This window comes from Miniopterus schreibersii, assembly GCF_964146895.1.
Source record: "Miniopterus schreibersii genome assembly, chromosome: 1".
NCBI classification, from domain to species: Eukaryota; Metazoa; Chordata; class Mammalia; order Chiroptera; family Miniopteridae; genus Miniopterus; species Miniopterus schreibersii.
This window is the reverse complement of record NC_138101.1, coordinates 135214535-135223901: the sequence shown is the minus strand read 5'-3', so window position 1 is coordinate 135223901 and position 9367 is coordinate 135214535. Positions and strand designations below refer to the sequence as shown.

Genomic DNA, 9367 nt, shown 5'->3' with positions numbered 1-9367 from the left:
ATAATTTCTCTTCTCTTGCCTTACTCTTATTTTCCTATTTTGCCTTTTCTATCTTTAATTTTTATTTTTCTTTCCCCTTCCACCCAAAGCTACATTTCCCCCTTTTGTTTCTATTTATTTCCCCATTAACATTTTTATTTCACTTTTTCTGTCTCTATATTATCTTAAGAGAGCATCAATCATTTAAAGCTTGATCCCCTCCGCATTTTTTCTACTTTGATTTGCAAACTCGTTTCTTCTCCTAGAATATCAAATTCTCCCTTCTGTCCTTCATGGAAGATGTAAATATCCAGAGGTCGAGTCCTGTGTTAAGACCTGGAAGTCCTGGCTACTTGACAGTAGTCACCCACCCAGTTCTGTGGGTGGGCTCTAGGGGGTGCTGCAGCGTGAGGCTTGCTCTGGGTGCAACAAGTGCAGCAGTCTTGCTCCTGACAGAGCTTTGAGGAGCCTGAACCAAGAGCTTGCTCAACAGAGAGAAGACATAGGTGCCAGGAAGCACCAGGCTCCCTGAAGAAAGGCCATTTCTAAAAATGCTGTGCTGACACAGAGGTGCTGGTCCCTCTCCAGACCCCAGTCGCCAGCTGAGGTGGGCTGAAAAGAGCCTGCAGCCAGCTCAGCCTAAGCCATGGCCTCTGCATGCATCTCTATGCTTGCGATTCTCTTCACACTGAGTGAGTACTATTCTCTTCCCATTTTCGACTTGATTATCCACTTACATTCTTTTCAGCAGTTTTACTGATGCAGTGTGGATTAATTTCCAGGTGGGCTGAGAGCTCAGTCGGTGACTCAGCCGGATAATCAGGTCACTGTCGCTGAAGGGAGTCCAATGACTGTGAAATGCACCTACTCATTTTCTGGGAGCCCTTATCTCTTTTGGTATGTCCAATATCCCAACCGAGGTCTCCAGTTCCTTCTGAAATACATCACGGGGGACAACCTGGTTAAAGGCAACTTTGGTTTTGAGGCTGAATTTTATAAGAGCCAAACCTCTTTCAACTTGAAGAAACCGTCTGTTCTTGGGAGTGACTCTGCGGTGTACTTCTGTGCTGGAAGAGACACAGTGATGGGGGCTGCAGGGAGAGCTGAACGCAAACCCCTGAGAACAGTAAAAACTGTTTCCTGAAGCCTTTATTTCCCTCCACAAGAGGGTGGTGTGGTTCCAGGTTATGTCACTTACTATAACTAAATTCCAATTTAAAGCCACAGAATTTGTTCACTCAACAAGTATTTATTAATTCCTATGTGCCAGGAATTGTGCTAAGCACTGATCATAAAGAGATGAAAAAAGCTATCCTGGACCCCTAATATGCTAGGTGTAGTCTCACACATTTATGAACCCATTTAATTCTCACAGCTATTACCACAAGCTTCACTTTACAGATGAAGGAAAGAAGACACAGAGTTTAAGGATCTCACTCAAGTCATAAAACAATTAAATGGCAAATTGAAATTCAGGCAGCCTGCCTCTGGGGTGCATGGTCTCACCACTCCATTTCGCTGCCAGCCTGTAGGCTCCCTGAGGCATGAGACTGTGACTTCAACGATGGGGTAGCCCTAATTTCCAAAATGGTCCCTGTCAAAAAAGTGGTGGTTGTAGGAATAAACAGTAAACTAACAACTGAAAACAGTTTAGTAAGTGCTAAGAGAGGCAGTTGAACAAAATGCTATGGGAGATGAGGGAGTAGAGGTAACTTAGTTGTGAAGGGAGGGGAGGGGGAGAGAGAGAGAGAGAGAGAGAGAGAGAGAGAGAGGATAACAGGAGGATAATTTGAATCAAGGGAGCATTTAAACATGTAGGCTGCTTACAACTCCTATCCTCACATCTTATGTACACCCTTGGAAGGGACTGAACTTGATATCTCTCTTTCTCTGTCTCTGTCTCTGTCTCTGTCTCTCTCTCTCTTTCTCTCTCTCTCTCTCATTTAGAATATCCTGGGAAGAGCTCTGGTTGATTCAGTGTGAGTCAGGTGCTCATCCCTAGACTAACCAGTGGTGGCTATGGGCTGCTAGGACCAATCAGCCTAGCTTGGCTTGCATATTTGACCAGTTAATGGTGTCTAGGGATGATTCTGCAAAAAGTTAGCAGCTCTATTTTGGTTCAAAGGAGTATGTCCTGAAAGAAATAAATGTTTACATAGGTACTTGCATTTTTTTTTTTTTTTCCAAATGAATTGAAAATTATTGAAAAATCTACTCTTGTCCCATAGGTTTGGAATACTGCATTTGTAGAATATTAACTTCTCACATATAACCAGATCTACTTTTGAACTCTCTATTCTTGTAGTTCTGTGATAGTATGTGCTGCTTCAGGGAGTGTCACCCTCCAGCCTCTGGTTTATACCTTGTTATCTTCCCCTTCTTTTTGATCCCTAAATCCATCACATACCTTGAGGCACTTTACACACAAGGATGTGGACATCTTAGCCCACATGTCTACGACCCCTGCAAACAGCCATTCCTTGACCACCCCTTGGACCTAGGGTGGGATATCGGCGTCTGGGAAGGTGGTCCTTGGACGCCCATGCAGACCTTAAAAATGGATGTGTGGATGTGTGTGCAGGTAATTCTGGGATCCTGGGTACCCAGAGCATGGTCTAGAAGAGGCACTTAGAGTCCAGAGGGCCATGTCACTTTGGCACTGTGAACTTCTCATAGGGAGTAGGGTGGGAGCAGCTGGAGGATGGTTGGGGTGGACCCTTTTAAAAATGACATTGCTTGCCCGGCGGGGCGTGGCTCAGCTGTTGAGCATTGACCTAGGATCCAGGAGATCCCGGTTCGATTCCCGGTCAGGGCACATGCCCCGGTTGCGGGCTTGATCCCCAGGGGGGAGCGTGCGGGAGGCAGCAGATCAATGACTCTCTCATCACTGATGTTTCTATCTCTCTCTTCCTCTCTCTGAAATCAATAAAGACATATTTAAAAAAATTAAAAATTAAAAAAATAAAAATGACATTGTTTGCTCAGTGAGTGACAAGTGTTGTTTAACTCTATTGCCCGAAAAACATTTATGTTCATTAAACTGTTATAGGATGGTAAGAGGCTAGGAAAGTTTCAGGGCAAGAGGAATAGGGAAACTGAGGCAGGAAAATAAAACAAAGCCAAAAAGCTTTGCAGGCCGCTTGTAGTAGGCTTTTATCTTGACAACAAAGGGTTAAAAGCTCTCCTCACAAAAGAATGCAGGAGAGGAGGGGGTAAGGAAGCGGGGAGAGGAAGAACCTTATTCAAACTAATCAGAGAGACTCCTAGTGCTAATTATCCTGAAGCTGTTAAAACAGCTGGTAGGAGGGGAGGAGAAGAGTGCCTATTTTTTAAACAGTGAAGTTAGTGGTCTTGGGTTTGTTAGGATAAAGTTACCAGCTACTTCTCACAAATTGTGGGAAAGCCATAACATAGAGTCAACTTGTACCAGGATATCTGGCAGAGGAATTTTTAAAAACTTATAGACAAGTGGGTATATAAGGCAGAAACCCCCCATCCTCTTGATCTTCAGGTTAGCTGAGCACCAGCTTGTGCTTCATAGGCCAGATGTATAGATGTGCTTGCCTTGCTTTGTTGATAAATGTGTATACTTATTTTTAAAAATTCATTTGCTTTAATGTTTTAATAAATTCACTTAATCCCAACACAATCAAGGTCTCTCATATAAAATCATTTATATGAGAAGACAAGAACCAAGGTTGGGAACAGCCCTCTCCCAACTGACTCACGACGCTGTCCAATAACACCTTCTGGTGTCTGTGAGAGGTGCCAGTCACAAAACCATGACCCATATTTTAGATTTAAATATATACTTGCTATACCACTAGGTAAGTCCTCAGCTCCCATCACTGCTTCTCTCCAAAGGGAATTTATACCCAGAGAATATTCTCAGGACATAACACCATGGACTTGGTTCTGTGGTCTGTCTTTGCCTTTGATACTTTAAAAATAGGTTTTATGCAAGTCCTGCAAGGGAAGGAAGGATGTTTACACAATTACAACTCATTCATTCATTGGTCTATTCATTCAACACTTATTTGTAGCATTCTCACTATGCACCAGGCATTTTTCTAGTCATTGGGAATACAATGATGAACAAAAACTTCCCGTCCAGTCATTGTTTAGACTTGAAAGGTGTTGATACCATTTCTTTACCCAAATGGAACTATTTCTTAGTCAAAGACAGACATCTCTAAGAATATTTTCTTCCCAGGAAGACTCTCCAAGGTCAGACTAGCCCTCTGTTATTTATTTTCATCATGTGGGGGTGATTGGTGGTGGTGATGGAAGGAAAGGTATGTAGGGAAATGGGAATCTATACCCTCCCCATTTCTGAGGTGGCTGAGAGGGAGCAACTATGTTTCCTTAGAAGTTCTGTTTTTTCATTTGGTTCTGATAATTGGCCTGTTTTACTTTGAGTAGGAAAGTTAGCCCAGTACTCGTTTTTCCTATGCTTATTGGAAAATGTTGCTTATAACTAGGTAACATTTAGGAAAATTAGAAATTCAATAGAATTTTTCTCCATAATATCAATTTTATGCACCACTTTTTTCTCACTTCAAGAACTTTGTGGAAACAGGACTAAATTAAAAATTAGAGAGCACAGGTTATAGTTTCTTTCTTTCTTTTTTTAATCCTCACTTGAGGATATTTTTTCCATTGACTTTAGAAAGAGTGGAAGGGAGGAAGGGAGGGAGACAGAGAGGGGGAGAAGTAGAGAGAAACATAGATGTAGGAAAGACACACTGACTGGTTGTCACCTGCACGTACCCCGACCAGGGCCAGGGATTGAACCTGTAACCCAGGTATGTGCCCTTGACCAGGAATTGAACCCATGAACCTTTGGTGCAAGGGATGATGCTCTAACCACTGAGAACACTGGCCAGGGAAGGTTGTAATTTCTGATTCTTCTTGTAGGTAACTATTATTGGATAAGCCATTTATACTCTTTGGTATTTGGAGGTGGATTCTTTGAGAGGCAATTAGATTATGAGGTAGAGACCTCATGAATGGGATTAGTGTCCTATGAAAGGAATTTAAGAGAGGTCCCTTTTCCTTTCCTCCATGTGGGATATCAGCATAAAGACAGTGGTCTATGAATTAGGAAGTGGGTCTTCACCAGACGCTTAACTTGGGGACACCTTGATTTTGGAGTTCCCAACCTCCAGAACTGTGGGAAATAAATGTTTGTTATTTAAGCCATCCAGTTTATGGTATTTTTGTTATAGCAGATTGAATTTACTAAGACAATCACCAATACTATGGAGCTCTTATATCTGCCCTGAACTGCTTATATTTGGACTGTCACATGAGAAGGAAATACATTTCTATCTTGTTGAAGCTCCACTGGCTTTTGTCACATCAGTTGGACCTATATTCTAACACTACCATCTATACCTGAAGGCCTGCTTTTAGGAAATGAGCTCATATCTATTGATATTATGGTTAAATTGAATTTAAGCAACAACATTTTTTTTTTTTATTACTTGTGGATCACAGTTTTTGTCCCAAAAATATAAGTTTAAGCATTTTAGAGAAATTTTGGGTAGAGAAATATTTTGAGGGGCAGATAAGTGGTCCTGGCTTTTCTGAGAGCACTAGATATAGACAGTCCATGCATGAAAGAATTTGCTCTTGCCTGGATACTGGGGGACACCTCTCCCCAAGAGGAACTACTGTTACCTGTTCAAGATTCCTGTGCCTGATGCTTCAAAAAAAAACAAAAAACCGGACAATGTTCAAAATGTCAGAGTTTGGGATCCAAGATGGTGACAGACTAGGGAGAGCTACACTCACCTCCTCCCAGTACCAAACTGAAATTAAAATTAAATTATAGAACAATCATGCTGAATAGCTAATTGGAGACTACCTGAGGAGAAGTCTTATAATTAAGGATTTACAGAAGTAGCCACATCAAGAATAATAATAGTAATAAGAATAAGAAGGAGAAGAAGAGGAAGAAATACAGAGATGTCTGGCCGGTGTGGCTCAGTGCTTAAGCATCGACCCATGGACCAAGGGATCACCAGTTCAATTCCCAGTCAGGGCACATGCTTGGGTTGCAAGCTCGATCCCCAGTAAGGGGCGTGCAGGAGGCTGCTGATCGATGTTTCTCTCTCTTTATTCTCTCTTTCTCTCTCTCTAAAATTAATAAAACATATTTAAAAAATACAGGGAAACATAGTTAAAAGAATGAAATGGCAATAAATACATACCTATCAATAATCACTTTAAATGTAAAGTGATTTACATTTAAATCACTGGCTTGGGTGGCTCAGCAGTTGAGCATCGTCCTATGATCCAGGAGATTGCAGTTCGATTCCCGCTCAGTGCACATGCTGGGTTGCCGGTTCCATTCCCAGTAGGGAGCATGCAGGAGGCAGCTGATCAATGATTCTCTCATCATTGATGTTTCTCTCTCTCTCTCCTGCTCCTTTCCTCTCTCTGAAATCAATAAAGATATATTTTTGAAAAATGTAAATGGCTTAAATGCTCTAATCAAAAGACATGGGGTAGACCAATATGTATGCTGTCTATAAGAGCCCCACTCTAGCAGGGAAGATATGCATAAACCAATAGTAAAGGGGTAGAAAAAGATATTTCATATACATGGAAATGAAAAAAAAGTTGGGGTTGCAATACATACATCTGACAAAATAAACTTTAAAACAAAGGCTTTAGTAAGAGACAAAGTTCACTACATAATAATAAAGGGAGCAAGCCAACAAGGAAATATAACCTTGTAACATTTATGTACCCAACATAGGAGCACCTAAATATGTAAAACAAATCTTAATGGACAGAAAGGGAAAGATTGGTAGTAATACTGTCACAGTAGGGGATTTTAACATCCCATTGACATCAATAGATAGATCTTCCACATAGATTATCAAAAAGGACACAGCAACCTTAAATGACACACTAGATCAGATGGATTTAATTGATATCTTCAGAGCATTTCACCCCAAAGCAGCAGAGTATACATTCTTTTCAAGTGCACATGGGACATTTTCTAGGATAGACCACATGTTGAGACACAAGTAAAGTCTCAACAAATCTTAAAATATTGAAATCATATCAAGCATCTTCTATGACCATAATGTTATGAAACTAGAAATCAATCACAAGTAAAAAATTGAAAAAGACATGGAGGCTAAATAACATTACTAAACAATGAGTGGGTTAACAATGAGATCAAGGAAGAAATTAAAAGATAGTTCGAAACAGTGAAAATGAGAACACAACAACTCAAAATCTATGGGACACAGTGAAAGCAGTTCTGAGGGAAATTCATACCATTATAGACCTTTCTCAATAAACAAGGAAAATCTCAAAAACCCCCACACAATCTAACTTTACACTTAAAGGAATTAGAAAAAGAACAATAAACAAAGCCCAAAATGAGTAGAAGAAAGGAAATAATAAAGATCAAAGAAGAAATAAAATAGAGTCTAAAAACAAATACAAAAGATCAAAGAAACCAAGAGCTGGTTCTTTGAAAAGATAAACAAGATAGACAAACGTTTAAACCAGACTCATAAAAAAGAAAACAAGAGCAAGGACCCAAATAAATAAAACAGAAATGAAAGAGGAGAAGTAACAACAGACACCAAAGAAATACAAAGGATTGTAAGAAAATATTATGAACAGCTATATGCCAACAAATTGGACAATCTGGACAAAATGGATAAATTTCTAGAAACATACAATCTTCCAAAACTGAATTAGGAAGAATCAGGAGAATTTTAATGGACAGATTACAACTAGTGAAATTGAAGCACTAAAAAAACCTCCCAAGAAACAAAAGTCCTGGCCCAGATGGCTTCATAGGTGGATTTTCCCAAACATTCAAAGAACTAACACCAGTCCTTCTTAAACTAGCCTAAAAAATTTAAGACTAGTTCATTTTAGGAGGCTAACATTATCCTAATTCCAAAATCAGATAAAGACGCTACAAAGAAAGATAATTATAGGCCAATATCTCTGATGAACAGTTACCAAAATCCTCAACAAAAGATTAGCAAATTGGATCCAGCAATACATTAAAAAGATCATACACCATGATCCAGTGGAATATATTCCAAGGATGCAAGGTTGGTACAATATCCACAAATCAATCAACGTGATACACCACATAAACAAAATGAAGAATAGAAACCACATGATAATATCAATAGCTGCAAAAAAGCATTTGATATAATCCAGCATCCATTTATGATAAAAACTCTGAGCAAACTGGGAACAGAGGGAACATAGTGCAATGTAATAAAGGCCATATATGACAAACCCACAGGCAACATCATATTCAAGGGGCAAAAATTACAAGGGGTGGGGGGGGCCGAGATCACCGAGGCAGCCTCTTGCCCCCTGGTCCCTTCCCCATCCCTCCCCTGTCCCTCCCGGGGGCAACCACCAGCCGCCTCCCACGACGGCTCTGAAGAGAAACCACAAGGAATGGAATGACCTGGCACGGACCCCCCGGCACAGTGCGCAGCGGGCCCTGGGGGAGAGGGTATGTTCCACTGGCCAGCTACAATAATGGGGCCAAACCACAGTCCCTATCAGGGCGGAGTATTTTTCTTGACAATTCCCTTACCAACAGATTATCCCTTCAAACCACCTAAGGTTGCATTTACAACAAGAATTTATCGTGCAAATATTAACAGCCATGGCAGCGTTCGTCTTGATATTCTACGGTCACAGTGGGCTCCAGCACTATTTCAAAGGGACTCTTGTCCATCTGTTCTCGGTTGTGTGATCCTAATCCAGACGATCCTTTAGTGCCTGAGATTGCTCGGATCTACAAAACAGAGAAAAGTACAACAGAATAGCTCGGGAATGGACTCAGAAGTATGCGATGCAATTAAAGAAATTATTGGATAATCTCTTCAAATAAAGATAGGGGAATTTTCAAAGAGGAAGTCCTTTTGATTTCCATTTGACTGCTTTCTATGAGCATGTTTACCTGATACAGCAGGGCTGCGTGTTGTACATACTTGGAACAGCAAACTGGAAATACTGTCCTTCTGTACCAACATTGCCTCCTAGCAAGAAGTGTGCATGTGAGGAGCCAGCTCTCCAGGTGTAACCCAGCTGTGAGACTAAAAGCTTTCTTATTGGCTTAAATTTGGGTAAGGGCCAGGTGGAGGGTGGTGGGTATGTTGTGTGCTCGGATGGGGAAGGAAAGCTCCACTGACCTGTAGGAGATGGTTTTTAAGTGGAATCCTTTTAAACTCAGACTTGAAAAGCATGGCGAAGAACAAGAAACTGTTTCTGTATTTGTTTTATGCTGAAGGACCTACTTTTTAGGTGAAAGTTATGACCTACCAGATTAAAGTCTACCCACATCCTGTGTCTTAAGATCTAAATTTAACTGGTTTGGAGCTAT

The 9367-nt window shown here is 40.7% G+C and overlaps 1 pseudogene and 1 gene segment (V, D, J or C); both read left to right on the top strand.

Moving 5' to 3' along the window:
* The first annotated feature begins 625 nt into the window (after positions 1-625).
* On the top strand, positions 626-1123 carry LOC308549140 (T cell receptor alpha variable 3-like). The segment is given in 2 exons: positions 626-671; positions 762-1123.
* Positions 1124-8476: 7353 nt separating this feature from the next.
* Positions 8477-8875, top strand: LOC308549076 (ubiquitin-conjugating enzyme E2 D2 pseudogene; annotated as a pseudogene). Its single transcript has one exon. The product of its transcript is annotated as a ubiquitin-conjugating enzyme E2 D2 pseudogene (transcript).
* The last annotated feature ends 492 nt before the right edge of the window (positions 8876-9367 follow it).